Raw genomic sequence first — 17,419 nt, 5'->3', positions numbered from 1 at the left:
ACATAATCATGGACTAGATAAAGTCCATTTTTCTTGGGCCCTCAGAAACTGATCCCCAAGCATTAAAACGGGTGTCTTAATAAATATCTTATCTCCCCGCCACAGAGCCCGGGCTGCAGATAACCAGACAGCCATTACTATACCTCTGAAATAACCCCATTTCCATCAGGGCCACTTCAAACAGGCTCCTCTTTAAAGACTCCCTGCTACTCGCCGAGAGGAGCTGGGCAAGGCTTGAACCTTCCTGGGTGGGGGAGCGAGCAAGGGACAGGGGATTTAATCCAAGTCCCCAAGCAGGGGAGGAGGGTTGCTGCATTGCAATGCATTCTGTTCCACAAATGCACTCTGTGCAATGCACTCTGTAACCACAGAGCAAGACATTCTTGCTGTGAGCCAAAGCCTACATCCATCCCCACCATGCTCTGCATTGGAGTGAACGGTGCTGGGCTCTCACAGTTCTGCTTCCCTGGGCCTGCTCTGCAAAGCAGAGAAAGTTGAGCAAGAAAGCAGTGACACAGCAGGCAGCTTCCATCTCCTTGGAGGAAAAGGCCTTTCAGTGTGTGCCTCCCAGGCTGCAAGGTGATGTCATACAGGTTGCAGTGGACTCCTTTATTAATGCACTATACAGGTGATAGTGGATTTATTAGATATATTGCTGTGATTTCACATTTAATTTACTAAGAATACAATGGTTTGGGCTAGAGGACCCAAGGGAAATCTAGGCAACAGTGAGCAAAAATCCATGAAATTCAATGTAGCACACTAATCATGGAGGCATTATAGTATTAATTGCTATAATGATACACTTCTAATCCTATCTTACACTCCACCACATAATTTCACTGGGTAAGAGAGGAAAAGAATTAAATTTAGTTCAATACAGGCAAGTGTATAACTTAATAGTTTGAATCCTGCACACTCACAGGTTTAGGGCTAATGTCACGCAATGCGCTCCACATGGGGGAAGGAGGATGCCACAAGACTTTTGACACCCTTGCAGAAATCTGGAAGCAATATGGAAAACTCTTAGATTTTTGCTTTTCAAGAGGCAACTCAGCCACATAAAGGATAATTAGAATTCGTTGTAAAGATGATTTATCATGTCTATCATTGTGCTTGAAAAGGCTAGGTCACCCATGAATGCTGATGAAATTTCAAAGATCTGCTCCCCAAGGACTTCCTGCATCTGCTGCCCTCTGAGATGGGGAAATAGCCCGGGGCAAGCTTCTCATTAATACTGCAGGGAAATATAAGCATTTTGTCCGACATAACATTTTCCTTCGGTATTATACCTGACACGATCAGACCTTTAACGTGGTAATAGGGCTCACTTTAAAGTTCGTGTACTTGCTATCTTGCTATCGTGCCCCCCCCCCCCCCCCCCCCAGTTTCAACTGGGTAGCAGCTCTCTCTTTAACAGGCAGTGGTTTGACCCGAAGCACACTTTCTCCCCTAACAAATATTGTATGAGGTGGGCGGAGGTGGTAAAAGCAGCTTTTGATCTTGTTTGTATAATATGAAAAAGGACATCAAAGCGAGGGAAGAGGGGGAGGGAGAGAAAGGAAAGCAGAGCAGGAGTAGCCCTAGTCACTGGAACACCGAATCGCTCATGAACAGCTAAATAAAACGTAATTAGGAAAACACGATAAATTAGTGGTTCTTTAAAGAGCTAGATGGTGGAGTGGGCTGGGAGCGCGGCCAGGGCAGGCGGGCACGTCCCGTTTCGAAGCCAGCCCCGAGGACAACCCAAGCAGAGCCCGAACCTCGGAGGGGGGACGGGAAAGCCCTGGGGCCGACCCCGCGGAGCCCCCCTACCCCGCCGTCCGGGAGGCGGCTCCCGCCGGCCTCATTCCGCTCAGGGAGCCCCGGGGGATGCGGGGCAGCGGCTGTGGGGGGCAGGCGGGGGGAGTCCTGGGGTGTCCGGAGCCGCTCCCCGGGAGAGTGAAGAGAAGCCGGTTTTCCCGCGGGGCGCTGCAGGTTTCGGGGCGTTCCCGGGTGCTCCTCACCGAGGCGGGGGGGGGGGGGGGGGGGGGGGCGCGGAGGGGGACTGGGAGTGGCGGGGGCGCCTGTTTGTTTGGGGTTGGGTTGTTTGTCTGTTTGCCATGTGGCCTCTCCTTTATCTTGATCGGGGGTGGTTGCCGGCACTGGGTTTAATTGATTTGCGGGGCGGGCAGTTGAGACCATCAAGGGAAACTTCAGCCCTTCCAGACGGTACAGAAAATAACGATCGTATCGGTGAAACCAGTGCGAAGAGCAAACACTGCCTCTCCCCCCGTGCATGTTCACAGGCGGATGGGGATGGGGCCACCCCAGAGATCCGGGGGTGCCCAGGTGAAGCTGCAGGGCCGGGCCGGCTGCCTGGGACACAGTCGGGACCCGGAGGGGCCCCAGAGGAGCCCCCCACCCTCACCCAGTTGCCCACTGCAGCCTAAGGGCTGCAAGGGGGAAGAAGCTGGCGGGATGCACCTGCACCAGAACGGCTGGGGGGAAGGACACATAGAAAAGAGTGGCCAAATTCACACCCACACACCTCACCCCCTAAAGGAAGATTTTCTCTCTGTCCCCGAGGTGAGCTAGGCTGGCCAACCCAGTCCTGCCTCCAGGCAGCTCTCCTTCCAGCTCTGTGCCCGGATGCCTCCTTCCCACAACACTGGGGCTCTCACATTACTGGTGCTTCCTTGCCCCCCCTGTGGTCCTGGGGGTTCCAGCCCAGCCTGCAGGACCCCTTTTCAGTTCCCATCACAGTAAGAGCACTACCTGTAATACAAAGACCATGTCCCACCTGTGCTTGGGGTAACTGAGGTGGCTGTCAGTCTGGAGCAAAGCAGGGGCTTAAGCACTCCCCAGGTCATGACCTGCCTTGTAGGGGAGGGCTGGATGCAAGGACTCTCCTGTTACTGCCTGGCCTTGGCAGCCTAGAGCTGATCTCGGGCCTGTTCTGGCTTGGTCCCCTGCATCTCCGTGACCCTGCTCTCCAAGGGAGATCGAAAGACCTCCTATAAACAACTGGTGAAGGTCAGGGGAAGGAAAGCCTGACACCACTTAATGAAAGACAGTTGCAGACAATCTTTTGCTCAGTTGTGCGTGTCTGGGAGGCGTGGGGATCTCTGTGTTCAAGCTTTTTAATTTCCATTCTAATTTGCAAATCATAAAGAGAGACAGTATGCAGTCCATGGGCTCCCATTTAATTTTGTGTCACCCTAATCATGCCAGTTTAACCCTCACTCACTTCCCTAGGTGCTTCTTATGCTCAGCTCTAGCTACATCTCCTCTGTGAAACAGGCTACCCGGACACATTCGTGTCCTGCTTGCAGTATAGATCTGTGGTTCTGAGAGCATTTCAGTGACCTCTACCCAGATGTAGCAGTAGCCTGCAGGAAGAGTGGAAAAAACAAACTGCAAACCCTGCCTCTTGTTAACGTTTGGTTGGGTGTTTTTTCAGGAAGTAGTGGGAGTGAGGATTACTTTGTCCGCCTGTCTAGAACCACCTTTTCCCTCGGTGCGAGGACACGTATCCGGAGAGTCCCTCGCAAGGTTGCGCAGGGGTGGGGGGAAGCGCAAAGCCCGGTCCCCTTCCCGTGCTGCTGGGATCAGGGACCTCGCAGCGCGTCCATGGGCCGGAGCGGGCCTCACTGGGCGACGGGAACGGCTGTTCAGGACCACGGACAGCGGCGCCGCTCCAGCCCGGTCCCCGCCGCTCCTCCTGAGGAGTAGAAGAACCCAGGAGAAAGACGGCCCGGACCGCTCTGCCTCAGCGTGTGTGTGTGATGTTCAAAAGAGCTTGCGGCATCAGCTGGGGCTGTATTTTTGGCAGAGGGATGCCAGAGTCTGCAAGGGATAGGTGGTGACAGACGGTGCCACAGGAGCAAGTGCTCTGCTCTCTCCCGTGACAGGTTTGCGTTACCAAGCCCATACAGAGTAAGAAACGATTAAAGTCACTCGTGCCTTAAACGAGGTAGCAGCCCCTCGATGCCCACCGCTGCCCGCGGGCAGATCCTCACTCTGCTGTGGGGCGCAAACCAGGATCAACCGGGTGTCCTTCTCCTCGCTGGTGGGGCTGTGAGTGCCCTGCACAGCAAAAGGGACACGGGAGGCTTTGTGCGAGGCGGAGGGCAAGGAGAGAGGGAGCAGACCAGCCCTGGCTTCCAGCCCTCATCAGGTACCCCCCTGTCTCCCCAGTATGGAACACATGAAGTTGAGCCCGGGGACACTCTGCCTTGTGACAAACAGGTAGTTTAAAAAATAAACGTCACGTTCTACATAGCAGATAAATAGCAATATTTTCATGAAAGTGAAAACAGTATTAAAACAAAATGGAAATACCCAGGAAGCTGCAGCAGAAAGAATCAGCTTTGCTGGCCACACAACAGAAGCACTGTGGATGCCCCATCCCTGAAAATGTTCAAGGCCAGGCTGGATGGGGCTTTGAGCAACCTGGTCTACTGGAAGGTGTCCCTGCCCATGGCAGGGGGTGTGGAACTGGATTATCTTTAAGATCCCTTCCAATGCAAACTATTCTGTGAATCTATGATTTACAGCTTTTGCGACTTGAACACATTATCAAGCATGGCCCTGGAAATATAGCCTACTCTTCTCAGCCCCCACTACAGAGTGAAGATTACACTGTAAGGAACAAAGTCAGAAAACATATCACTGAGATCTCAGTGGGGCCTTGTATCCCCTCTCAGCTCATGAAACACCTGCCTTACTGGAGAAGTTGCTACCTTATTTCCTTCACCACATTGGATCCTGATTGCATTTTTCTTACTGCCCTGGCCACCACTGAGCACCTTATTTATCCTTTAACCAAGCAGAAAGATTCCATTCTCTAAATTCAATTTAAAAAATACATTTGATTGCAAAGAGAAAATTATCTCTCAACTAACATGCGGCTGCTTTGTCAGTAAGAGACAAAGAACAGAGCAGATGATTATTTGTCATCAGCTGAGTGGCTCCTCGTAGCAGATCTGAATCACAGCACCAGGCAGGAACTTTTTGGTTTAAAAATACTGGTAATCGTGAAAACTGAGCTGGAATACCAAACCTCAGGTACACACAGCACAAGGAACATGTACCAGTCTTAGAGCAGGGGCGCCCGCGGAGCGCAGTCGTCCCCGGTCTGTGCTTCTCTCTCTCGGCAGATGGCACTGCTCCGCCAGTAACCGCCAGGGAGCCGGGCGCCCGCCCTGCCCCGCCCCTTCCCCGGCGGCACCGGGACCGGGCGGTGTGTGGGGAGACGCGCCGACGGCAAGAGAGCTGACATAGAAGGAACGAAGTCGAATGGGCCAGCAAACACCTGCATGGCAACGGCTGGAATTCAGCCATGCCCTCTGCAAATCAGAAAAAGTCTCAATAAACCACGTACCACAACACATAAATGGATCAGCGAACCATCAATGGTTCTTTCTTTCTATCCTTTTTCTTCCTCTCCATCCTGCATGAGGGTGCTTTATAAACACGGTTTTAAAATCAGGTTGCTAGACCAACCTATTAATCTGCTGGACTTCTTCAGAAAACCGTATTTTTCGAGTTATTTGACTTCTATGCAAAAGTTTGGCTGTATATTGTTTATTCTCAGTCCTAGGAAAGAAGGAAGAAGACCTGAACCAGTGTCAGGGTGCTGACAGCCTGAGAAGGCAAAGGAGAATTAATACATTTTTTTGTGAAACAAGGAAGAAAGGGGGTGTGAGAGCATCAATCGGGCACATGGAAAACATTTCTGGAGAGCCTATGACACAAAGAGTGATGACAGGTTCTTGCATAATATGACACTTAAAAATACAAATGCTTAACGAAACTGGAAAATCACTCCCTCTGTACCCACTCAGACACAGACATTCTCAGGATACAAACACTTCACTTATACATGAAGCTCCTATGGGCTTACCAGTGCTCTTGCATTTGTATTCCTGGGCCATCCTGAACTAGCATTGTTCAACATCATGAAGGAAATCAAGAGCAAGAGCAGATCCAGCTACTGGCAAAGTAAGCAGCTGTCTAGAGCACCCATAACCAGACATGGCAGAGTGACCATAAACTCCAATGCCCCTATTCCCTTTTCCAGAGCTCTAGAAAGCCAGGCTGGAAGCTATGGACCCTGATGTGGAAAAAGGGAAGCTCTGGTGCTTTCATAAAGGCACATCTTCCCCACAACAGTAGGGACACCAAGCCAAAATCTCTCCCCCTGTATTTTTCCTCCTAATTGCAGAAGACATCTCACGTACGTCCTTATTTATAGAGCAATGTTATCAATGTATTTATAGAGCTGCTTTGCCTACACGGCTGAGAAGCCTTCACCCAGCTCTGCTGAACACATCAAGCCAAAACATTCCATCACACACCAGATGCAAATTGATCATTCAAACAAAGGAAAAGTTTGTTTCCAGTGGGGGAGGAAAGAATTCAGAAACATCTTCAGGAGACTAAAACAATAACTGGGAGAGGCAGCTCCCTGGGTTACTGATTCTGCTATCTAAACCTTAACAGGGACTTACCTAAAAAACCTAGCAACAACTTTGAGCAACAAAGGTTACTTTCTCCTCTGATTATCCTTCTGGCAAGTGGTACTGGAGGAAGAGGTCAGAACAAATCAGGATTTTGGAAATGCAGTCAGGAAGATGATGATGAAGATGAAAAGAAACAGGAGGGAAAAGAAAAGGAAACATAGATGGCAAAAGGCTAAGAAAAGGCCAGAAAAAGTAGCAATCCCCCGCAGAGGCAGACACCCCACTGACAGATGAGAAGTTAAAACTTCATTGAAAAAGACCCCAAAGTAAATAAATACCTAAGACACACTTCTTTCTACCCTTTTCCTAACACATTCATCCTAATCCTTCTCCTTCCCCACCAAGGCACACATCTCCTTCTTGCCTTCATTTCAACTCACCTCTTTTATCAAACCCATACAGAAACGTGACCTTAGTACAGCACAGTGAACACACTGGTGGGTTGCTTTCCTAGGCCACTGCCTCACCATGCTGACCTGCAGCAAGATATACCATCCATCCACCCACCCATCCATCCATCCATCCATCCATCCATCCATCCATCCATCCACTGCTGATCCACCACCTATGCATGAATAGCATGAGGTCCCAGCTCCTCTGGCAACATGACAGCTCTTCTGGCCTTATCATAGCCTATTATTTTCAGCTCCTAATAGATCTTGCTAAGTTTCCAGTACACAGTCAGGAATAACCCCAGTTTATACAAGGCTGCACGTACTCAGTGCCAACTCCCAACCACTCTGAAGTTAAACCCACAGCTATAGGAAGGGTGACAGCAGCAGCAAAGTCTTCAGCTATACTGTTTGAACTTATTTTTGCAAAGATGATAGTTTCCATTTTGTCAGCACCAGTGACCCAAAACTCAGGAACCTGCTTAGTAAGGTTCCATGGGATACAGCCCTAGAGGGCAGAGGGGCCCAAGACTCTTGGTTGATATTCAAGGATCGCCTGCTGCAAGCTCAGGAGTGTTGCATCCCAACTAGAAGGAAGTGCAGCAGGAGGGCCAGGAGACCTCCTTGGATGGATAAGGAGCTGCTGAGGAAAATTCAAATGAAAAAAGAGGCTTATAATAAGTGGAAGCAAGGACAGGCGGCCTGGGAAGAATATAGGGATGTTGCTCGGGAAGCTAGGGACCAGGTTAGGAAAGCTAAGGCCCAGTTAGAATTAAACTTAGCTAGAGGTATTAAAGATAACACGAAGGGATTCTACAGGTACATAGCAAATAAAAAACAGACTAGGGAGAATGCAGGTCCCCTCAGGAAGCTCTCAGGAGAACTGGCTACACAGGATTTGGAGAAGGCTGAGGTTCTGAATGACTTCTTTGCCTCAGTCTTCACTGGCAAAGGCTCTGACCAAACCACCCAAGTCTTGGAAGGCAGATGCAGGGACTCTGAGAATGAAGACCTTGCGCCCACTGTAGGAGAGGAACTGGTTTGAGACCATCTTAAAAATCTGAACGTGCACAAGTCCATGGGTGCTGATGAGATCCATCCGCGGGTCCTGAAGGAGCTGGTGAATGAAGTTGCGAAGCCGCTGGCCATCATATTTGAGAAATCATGGCAGTCAGGTGAAGTTCCCGACGACTGGGAAAAAGGGAAATATAACCCCCATTTTCAAGAAGGGGAAAATGGATGACCCGGGGAATTACAGACCAGTCAGTCTCACCTCTGTGCCTGGCAAAATCTTGGAGCAGATTCTCCTGGAAGGCATGCTAAGGCACATGAAAATCAACAAGGTGCTTGGTGACAGCCAGCATGGCTTCACTAAGGGCAAATCCTGCCTGACCAATCTGGTGGCCTTCTATGTTGGGGCTACGGAACTGATGGACAGGGGTAGAGCAGTTGATGTCATCTACCTGGACTTGTGTAAAGCATTCGATACTGTCTCACACGACATCCTTGTCTCTAAATTAGGGAGACATCAATTTGATGGATGGACCACTCGGTGGATAAAGAACTGGCTGGATGGCCGCACACAAAGAGTTGTGGTCAATGGCTCAATGTCCGTCCAGCTGGAGATCAGTAACGAGTGGTGTCCCTCAGGGATTGGTGTTGGGACCGGTCTTGTTCAACATCTTTGTCACTGACATGGACTGGGATTGAGTGCGCCCTCAGCAAGTCTGCCAATGACACCAAGCTGTGTGGTTTGGTTGATACGCTGGAGGGAAGGAATGCCATCCAGAGGGACCTCGACACGCTTGTGAGGTGGGCTGATGCCAACCTCATGAGGTTTAACCATGCCAAGTGCAAGGTCCTACACCTGGGTCAGAGCAATCCCAGGCACAACTACAGGTTGGGCAGAGAAGAGATTCAGAGCAGCCCTGCGGAGAAGGACTTGGGGGTGTTGGTTGATGAGAAAATGAACATGAGCCGGCAGTGTGCACTTGCAGCCCAGAAAGCCAACCGTATCCTGGGCTGCATCAAAAGGAGCGTGACCAGCAGGTCGAAGGAGGTGATCCTGCCCCTCTACTCTGCTCTTGTGAGACCTCACCTGGAGTATTGTGTGCAGTTCTGGTGTCCTCAACATAAAAAGGACATGGAACTGTTGGAACAAGTCCAGAGAAGGGCCACGAGGATGATCAGGGGACTGGAGCACCTCCAATATGAAGACAGGCTGAGGAAGTTGGGGCTGTTCAGCCTGGAGAGAAGGCTGCGTGGAGACCTCATAGCAGCCTTCCAGTATCTGAAGGGGGCCTATAGGGATGCTGGAGAGGGACTCTTCATTAGGGACTGTAGTGACAGGACAAGGGGTAACGGGTTAAAACTGAAACAGGGGAAGTTTAGATTGGATATAGGAAGGAAATTCTTTCCTGTTAGGGTGGTGAGGCACTGGAATGGGTTGCCCAGGGAGGTTGTGAATGCTCCATCCCTGTCAGTGTTCAAGACCAGGCTGGACGAGGCCTTGGGTGATATGATTTAGCATAAGGTGTCCCTGCCCATGGCAGGGGGGTTGGAACTAGATGATCTTAAGGTCCTTTCCAACCCTAACGATTCTATGATTCTATGATTCTCTGACTAAAAGCACCGAATCAAAGAGCTAAGCCACCAGGCTTAGAGCCTACACCACCAGGATGCCAGCAGTCCTCTACAGCTTAGACACATAGGGTGACCTAGGACATACTGCCAGCAAACAAATGGCCCTTTGCCTTTTTTATGTTTTTTTAAACTAACCACTCCCACAGAAGGAGGAGCAGCACAGGAGTGGATGGTTCGCCATTACAATTATGCCAGCTTATAGTATTTTTGTTTTCTTAACTGCCTTAGTTACGTTAATGCTGGTATAGCTAAATGTGGCAAAACTGTTACAGGTACGCAGGTCCCACAGATCGTTTCTCATGACTCTGAATGATCTTCTGTCCCAGGACAGTGCAGTTGCTACCAGCAGTAAAGGATGTCTCTTGGGCTAATACTTAGCCCTGCAGAAAGCTCATCTTTTAAAGGAAGATGGGCAACAACCTGTTTATTATTTCTATTACAATCAGAAATTTTCTCAAGAGACATTATATAAAAAGTGAACTAGAACTTCATCTATTCTGGAATTCATGGTACATGGAAGACTATTGATACTTGCTCTCAGTAGGAAGCCACCAGAAGCCAGGTTAGTTCTTTCTCTATGAGATCTATGCAAACACATTCGAGATCTTTCTCTACAGATCTATGAAAACACATTCTGTATTTGTTTTTAATGATCAATACATAACAAGTATTCATAGCTTCATGGAGCCATACCCATAGGCTGAAACTTCTGTGATAGAAACACTGTTCCATGATTACTACAGTAATACTAAATAGCATCTGAAGTCATGGCTGTATGGGTTCAGACTGACACCAGCCGAGATAAGTATTGGGCGGCAAGTGAATACTGGCAATGCCCATGCTCCTGAATGCCAACAGGCTGAAAGATGCACTATCTTACACCACTGCAGATACAGTATCTAGACTGCTTACAGTTAAGTCTAAATATGGATTTTGGAACTAAGTTTAGGTTTTGGGGGCTGGAAAGGCATTTATTTGCAAGATGCTGGCCTCTTCTAGGATATTAAATGTTTAATACACAGTTTGCACAATCATAAAAATCCAGTGCTTGTTTTTGAAGTAGTGTGGTCACTCTGTTTTTTTCTTTAAACCCTTATTACAAAATGGAATGCATAAGAAGAGCCAGGAAAAATATGTTTGTATTTACTAGGGAAAGAAAAACAGGGAGGGAAGACATGAACAACATTATTATATGTGATGAATCTCCTGTTTATTTTAGAGAGTCTGGAAATTGCCTTATTTTTTCGATTGGACCACATGTCTTTGTAAAAGATGTGCTCCACTCCAAACCATAAATATTCCAGGGACATCCTACTAGTACTGTTATGCAAGAGAGTGAACTAGCTTATCCCAATGGAAGGCATTCACACTGCCTCCTGACGCAAATTTGATTTAAGCCTGTCTTCCACACTCCCTCTATAGCAAAGGGGATTCTGTACAGGAGCCTCACTATAATCCTGTCCTCCCCTTTGGAGATATCTGGGAAGACAAGCCTCTCACACACGCCATCTAAAATTAGTGTCATGTGAACACCCTCTTCTGGCCTTACAAACTCTGGGTCTGTGAAAACAATAAAACACTGTTCTTTAATTTGACGTGATCACAACTGCCTTTTACAATTTTACATCTGAATCTGGTTAGAGGGAGCCTGGGATACCACCACTTTGGTCTTGAGTATTTGACAATGTGCTGCTGAGGTATGAAGCCAGCAGTGCTTCCCAAAGAAACCTGCACAGCTCAGCTGAGTCCACATCAAGCTGTGTGAATGTAGAAGGGCAAGCATGGCCTGATGAGGCACGTTTACATACAGGCTGCAGTGAGAGTGGAAGGATCAAGTCAGAATAAAAATTCTGTCAGACTTTCTCCTCCTAATTATTAATCAACTTTTAGATCACATCCATCCATGGGAGAGATTAAGGTGCCCAGGAACATGATCCACGAATGCCAGCATACACCACAGGAAGCTGCTTATTCTGAGAGGAAAGATTCAGGAGGAAGCTCAAGACACTGCAAAGAGAAAGGCTATGATGCAAAGAGCCTCTTCATTCTCCAGATCCTCATTGGCTGGAGCTAGGTGCTTATGAATTCTGTCCCCCAGGCAATAAAGGCATCAAGGGAAGCTCTTTCCAGATCTCTTGCTGCCAAGAATTTAAACTGTCCTTCTCAATAGCCCACCAAAAGTAATTTTTCTATGCACCAGTTGAGCTTCATAAACCTTCTGACCTGGTAGTAAGATCAGCAAAACACAGGTTGGGCCAGACAGCATTTGGGATTAGGAATCACTGGTTTTACCTGAAATGACAAATGCACAGATCATTGTAGCAGTTTTAGTATCTTCTGATTGTTTATTCCGTTCCATCAGTGTACACAAATAACTGGTGTTTTCCTGGGTTTAAGCCCGTGTGAAAGAGAAAATATTTAGCTTTCCGTTTGGATGTCATACTATTAATAGAGAACATCTTTAGAGGCTTATTACAATGCAATATTGACAATTCCAAGCACCAAGAAAATAAAAAAAAAAAAAGAGGACATAATGAATCCCCACCCTGCAACAAAAATCACGAGAGTAAAAATGGCTTTGATTCCATTTGTTTACCAGTTTCTGAGCATTTCTGTGTCATCAGATTACTATTTCAAACCCCTCTTCCACAATGAGAGCTAGGAACTGTCTTAAATAAGGATTCTCAGCTAGCCTTAAATCACACGAATCCTGAAGCTGGAGCCTTCGGGGCAAAAAGCATCTAACAAAACAAGCTATCAAGGCACAAAAACAGCTAACAAGGTACTTGGAATTAAAATACCAGAGCAATTAATGAACCGTCAACACCAAGCAGGTTCATAAGGTTGGCTATGATGCAAGACCCAGAGCGCCTCTCCTCCCCCATTTGCTAGAACAGATTAAAACTGCCTACAATGAAAAAAAGGGTCAATATACTGCACTTTGGGTATTAATCCAGATCAACTATGCACGATGTTCCTGTGAAAAAATAACCAAACAAAGCCCCATACCCAAAAAAAATCAGCTGGGGCTTTTGGTTTGAAGCCAGTTCTCCCAGTCCTGATTTCTTATGGAGTCACGAAAAAAGCTACTGGCAAAAAATAGCTCTCTGTAAGACTCATGAAATGTGGTAACTAAACATTATTATAAATTTATTTCATCTTGACACCAGAAACAGCTCTACAGCTGTTTTATGATACTATGAAGGTTAAACTACTACAGAACAAGTACTCCTGCGTGCAGCTACTATAAAAGTGTCACTGAATTATTTCTAATTTTAGTGCCCATTATTCTAAAAATTGCTTCCCGCTGCACTCCAGGAAGCAAGAAAAAAGGTGATTCACATAAACTTAGCAGCTGAGGAACAACATGGATATAACCAATGGAGCAGAGCAGCGATGTACAACTAGAGGGATTGTATTGTCTGAAACTGCAGGGACTCACAAGGGGACTTAAGAAACCATAGTCCACAACGTGTAAGTCTTGTGGCTGATTTAGTGATGCTGCCCCACTTTCTAGCAAACTAAGAGAAACAGGTACTTTTAGAATAGAATGAGTCTCACTTATTTCAGCCATCCAGTTTAAGATGATGAGATGAATCACACTGGAGAATGGCCATTTGTCTGCACTAACTATAGTTAGTTCAGGAAACTGTATTTTGTTGTTACATTTTTTCAAGTGAATTATATCCAGGTGTCCAATAAAAGGTAAATTAGCAGAACGCTACTCCAACTTCAAATACTACTACATCCCCCAATGCCTGGGACCCAAATTTGTCACGAAAAAGAGAAACAAACAATCTCAAACAGTAGATACTACTAATTTCCTAGACATGCTTGTAGAAATTGGTGTTTTCAAAAGGCACTACTTTTATCTGGGTATACCAGTAAAAAACATTATCTAAGAGATGCGTCTGTCTGAGAGTATCAAGAACATGACATGAAGCCATGTAAACTGAAACAAGATGTAAACCACTGATCTCTGTATGAGACAGATAGAACAAAAACTCATTAATGAGATGATCACCAGCACTCATTGGCTACCAGTATAAATTGCTGGATACTATGAACAACTTGAAAGTTACACAAATTCTAAAGTCACAGGTTGTCAGATACATTTTTGTCAAATAAACAGAAACAAGCTAGCAAAAAAGTCATGTCTTTAGTGTTATCAAGCATGGACTTTGTCACCCCATTTATCTTATGGGGATGCCGCTACTGTCAATACTATACAAATAACTGTATTTGGATGGGGATGCCGCTACTGTCAATACTATACAAATAACTGTATTTGGAAAATATATTTTTCAAAAATTACCTGCATTCTCCATCATCAGTTTTGAGCACAAAATCACTTTGAGGAAGAAATCCTTTCAAGACCTGCACCTGAGTTGGGATAAACTGGTATAGCTACACAGAAATGGAAGGCGATATGCTAATTTACATGGGCTGAAAGTATGGCCATGAATTCATGTCTATAGGATTGGAAGCTGCCAGCAGTAGGTGAGCCTCTTCTCCCTAGGTCAATAAAGCAAATGCTCAGATCAGGTCTAAGAATTTCTGATGCTTTGAAGTGGTGGATGCCTGGTCTCTTGGCAGGCAAGTTATTGTGTGAACACTGCAAGTACCAGCCAGAAGCTAAGCATAAACCTTCTGTGAATGGTGACTACTGATGTCTAGAAATACATTTTTCTTAACTTTTCATAAAACAGCTTTTAACTGATATTTTTAAGGGCTTCTAGAGATGCAGCTACCTTTTGTTCAAGAACCTAAGTATGATGTCTAAGTATGATGTCAGCATTAATAGCTGAGAAGCACCATTGCTCTTACGCAGAGGGGCATTATTCAGTAGATGATGAAGAGCAACCCAAACCACATCTTTCTTAATTCAAACACAGATTTGATTTGAATGCGTACTTTACTAGCTGTTGCCACCCAAATCTTTGACCAATCAAGCATCCCATTCAACATACTCATGTGCATACTGAAACTAGGAGATGCTGCCAAAGCATTAAGCAGCCTACAGAGAAGGGCGGGGAGGGAGGAATGTGCTTCTACTTCCTGTTCTTGGGCAGAGGAGACTGAGAAACACGTTCATAGTCCAGGGGTTAGTCCAGAACCAGAAGGTTTAATCTACCTGTGCTTCCACTCTGGCCGTAGCAACTTTGCTATTTATTTTAAAAGGGAGTTAAAAAGATAAATTAAATGTTATTACTCAAAGGCCAAGATTCCAGGGATAGGAATCTGAAATATTATCTGAGATGTTAAGAGCTAAAGACATGCTCTGCAACAGCGGGGCAACGTTTTACCAAGTTTGGCAGTAGAGCCTCCTCCCTTCTTTCCCTCAGGCTTTTGCTTAACTTAGACACTATCACAAGGAAGGGCTGTTTGCCCAGAGGTTTTCACTGTGTATTTGTTGGGGACTTTTGTTTGTTTGTTTGTTCATCCACATGGCTTACTGCCAGCTTATGAAAACTACAAGCCTATCATCAGGAGTTCACCCTGTCTGAGAGAGGAAAAACAACAGTTAGAAGTCGACCCGATTCCATACCTTTAAAATGTCACAGAATAGAACACACATAAAAGAGTCCTTCCAGTAACATTGTGACGCTCCCCAGTTTCAGCCATGGATTATAATGAAGCATCAGTTTCTACAAGTAATTGGTAGAGGTTTGTCTTGACATGGACAACCCAGTACAGAAACATCAAGGTCTTGTATTTGTGTAAGCGGAACTCCCCCGCAGGTTTGCTCTTCCAGAATGACTGACACTATTCCTCAAACAGAACTCCTTTCTGACCCCTATCAGACAGGTTTTTTCAAACTTTTTCAGGGTATACTGCACTCAAACATAGGGAAAACAACAACAAAAAAACAAACAAACAAAAAAAACCGCACCATCTTGAGCTGTACTAAGATGAGCAAAAAGGATTCCCTGGAAATAGTAAACCCTACTTCATACAGTTAATGTTCCCAGTGATGCCCATGGATGGCTTGGATGCAGCCAGAAAGGATCAGGCTCATCAACTGGAGATAGGGCAAGAGAGAAGAACACTGGGTCAAATCCCAGCTGGTGTAAATCACTGTAACTCCACACAAGTCAGCAGGGTTGTGCCAATTCAAGCCAGCTGCAGATCTAACTCACAGTGTGCTCTGCAAGTTTTTCAACTCTTCAGGGCTCTGCTCTGTTTAAACATTCACAACACCCACCAAAATTAATGAGAACTCTGTGTGCAGAACGCTATTGTTATTTCTTTTTAAATATTTGGGAGGTGCTCAGACTGTGATAATGAGTGTCATATATTAGAACCCAGACAGAATGGTATTGAATCATCAGACCCTTAAGTGGGACAGGTTGTTAATCTTTTCCTTGGGAGAGTATTTCAATTTTTGCCTTGGCAAATGACGAATCATCATTAATAGATGTTGGGGATCTACCTTTGCCAAGTCCCAGACAAAGTGTGTTTTTCCATTTGCCTTGGGCTTGTGTAAGCTTGCCTAAGGAGGCCAGCCTTGCAGTTTGAGAAACACTGCTAGCAGCCATCATACCCTCATTCCCAGCTAAATTAAACCCTATTATGCTGTAATTAACCTTGCCTAACTTGTTCTGAGTTACAACAGTAGGTAAAAAGCATGCTTTTCCTAGGCTGTCTCCAAGAATCGTTTTTACATATCAGGCTTGCCTAGTCTTCAAATATTTCTCCTGGAAGCTCTTCTTCTGATCACAGCTCGATTACAAGCAACATCAGAACTCTTCTTGACTTAGTGAGGCTAGAATTACCTGCAAATATACTCATGCACCACGTGTTCATGCCAGATGGTGTATTTTTGACAAAAACAATACCACAGAAGCGATGGTAAGAAAACATATATACACCTTGTTGGTTTTTAAAGTTTAAAACATATACACATGCAGGTTAACTAAGTTTCCCTGGTCAAATTTAAAGCAGTAGAATTCCATTTTATGAATTAGTCTGTTGCCTGTTCTATGCAAGTTTGGTTTTTTGCTTGTTTGCTAAAACCACCACTTTTCCAGTTCCATTCGATAGCTGGGATAAGAAGAATGAGCACGAAGTAGGAAGATCTTCTCATTTACAAAGCTACACTTCTACAAGAAAAATAATTTTTTTGAAGTATTGCCATTTCCAGATTATTTTTTTTCCTCCTCTTTCTAAAGACCCCAAATTCTTCAGCTGTATTCTGAAAAAATATAGCATTTTGGATAAGGTCGATCCAACTTAAGTCCACGGGCCAGCAAACCAGGCCATCAATGCAACAGTCTTAAAACTAGACACCCACTGATGTGCTTCTGATGAAGACGGGACAGAAAAGTCCGGATAATCCTTTAACTGCCTGCAATAGGCATATACATGGAAAATACACTATAAAACAGCACAGCATAAAGGCTACACTGTCCTAAATAAAAGGGCACTCAAAAAACCCCATGCTGTTACTGAGTATATTGCATATATGACCAGAGAGGTGGGAAGCCTCTTAAGAATGCAGCCTAGAGAGTCAAAGGCAGTCTCATTATTATTGTTTTTTCTTTTTTTAATCTGTGCATATGCATATATGAGGGGAAATAAAGGCGAGAATAAATGGGTTACGTACTAAGCGTTGCAGCTTCCCACAAACACGGGCAGCAGAAGTTATCCTACCTGCTCCTTTTCAGATACTTAACTCCTCAGTTCCCACAGTACATGAAGTAACTTTAAGCGCTTGCACCGACATTACTCCTATGCCGCCCCGTGAGCAGGTACTACGGCAAGCGGCGGGTCCTTCAGTCCGGCCCGGCCACCGCCCCCTTGTCCTCGCCTCCCGGCCCTGGCAGCTCCCGCCGGCCCCGGGGCCGCACCCCTCCCTGCGTCCGGCCCGGCGAGTCC

Source organism: Pezoporus flaviventris, unplaced genomic scaffold (genome assembly GCF_033815535.1).
Source record: "Pezoporus flaviventris isolate CSIRO_AGI_PZ_B2104156 unplaced genomic scaffold, CSIRO_AGI_Pfla_v1 ptg000036l, whole genome shotgun sequence".
Lineage (NCBI taxonomy): Eukaryota > Metazoa > Chordata > Aves > Psittaciformes > Psittacidae > Pezoporus > Pezoporus flaviventris.
Note: the sequence above shows the minus strand (reverse complement) of the source record.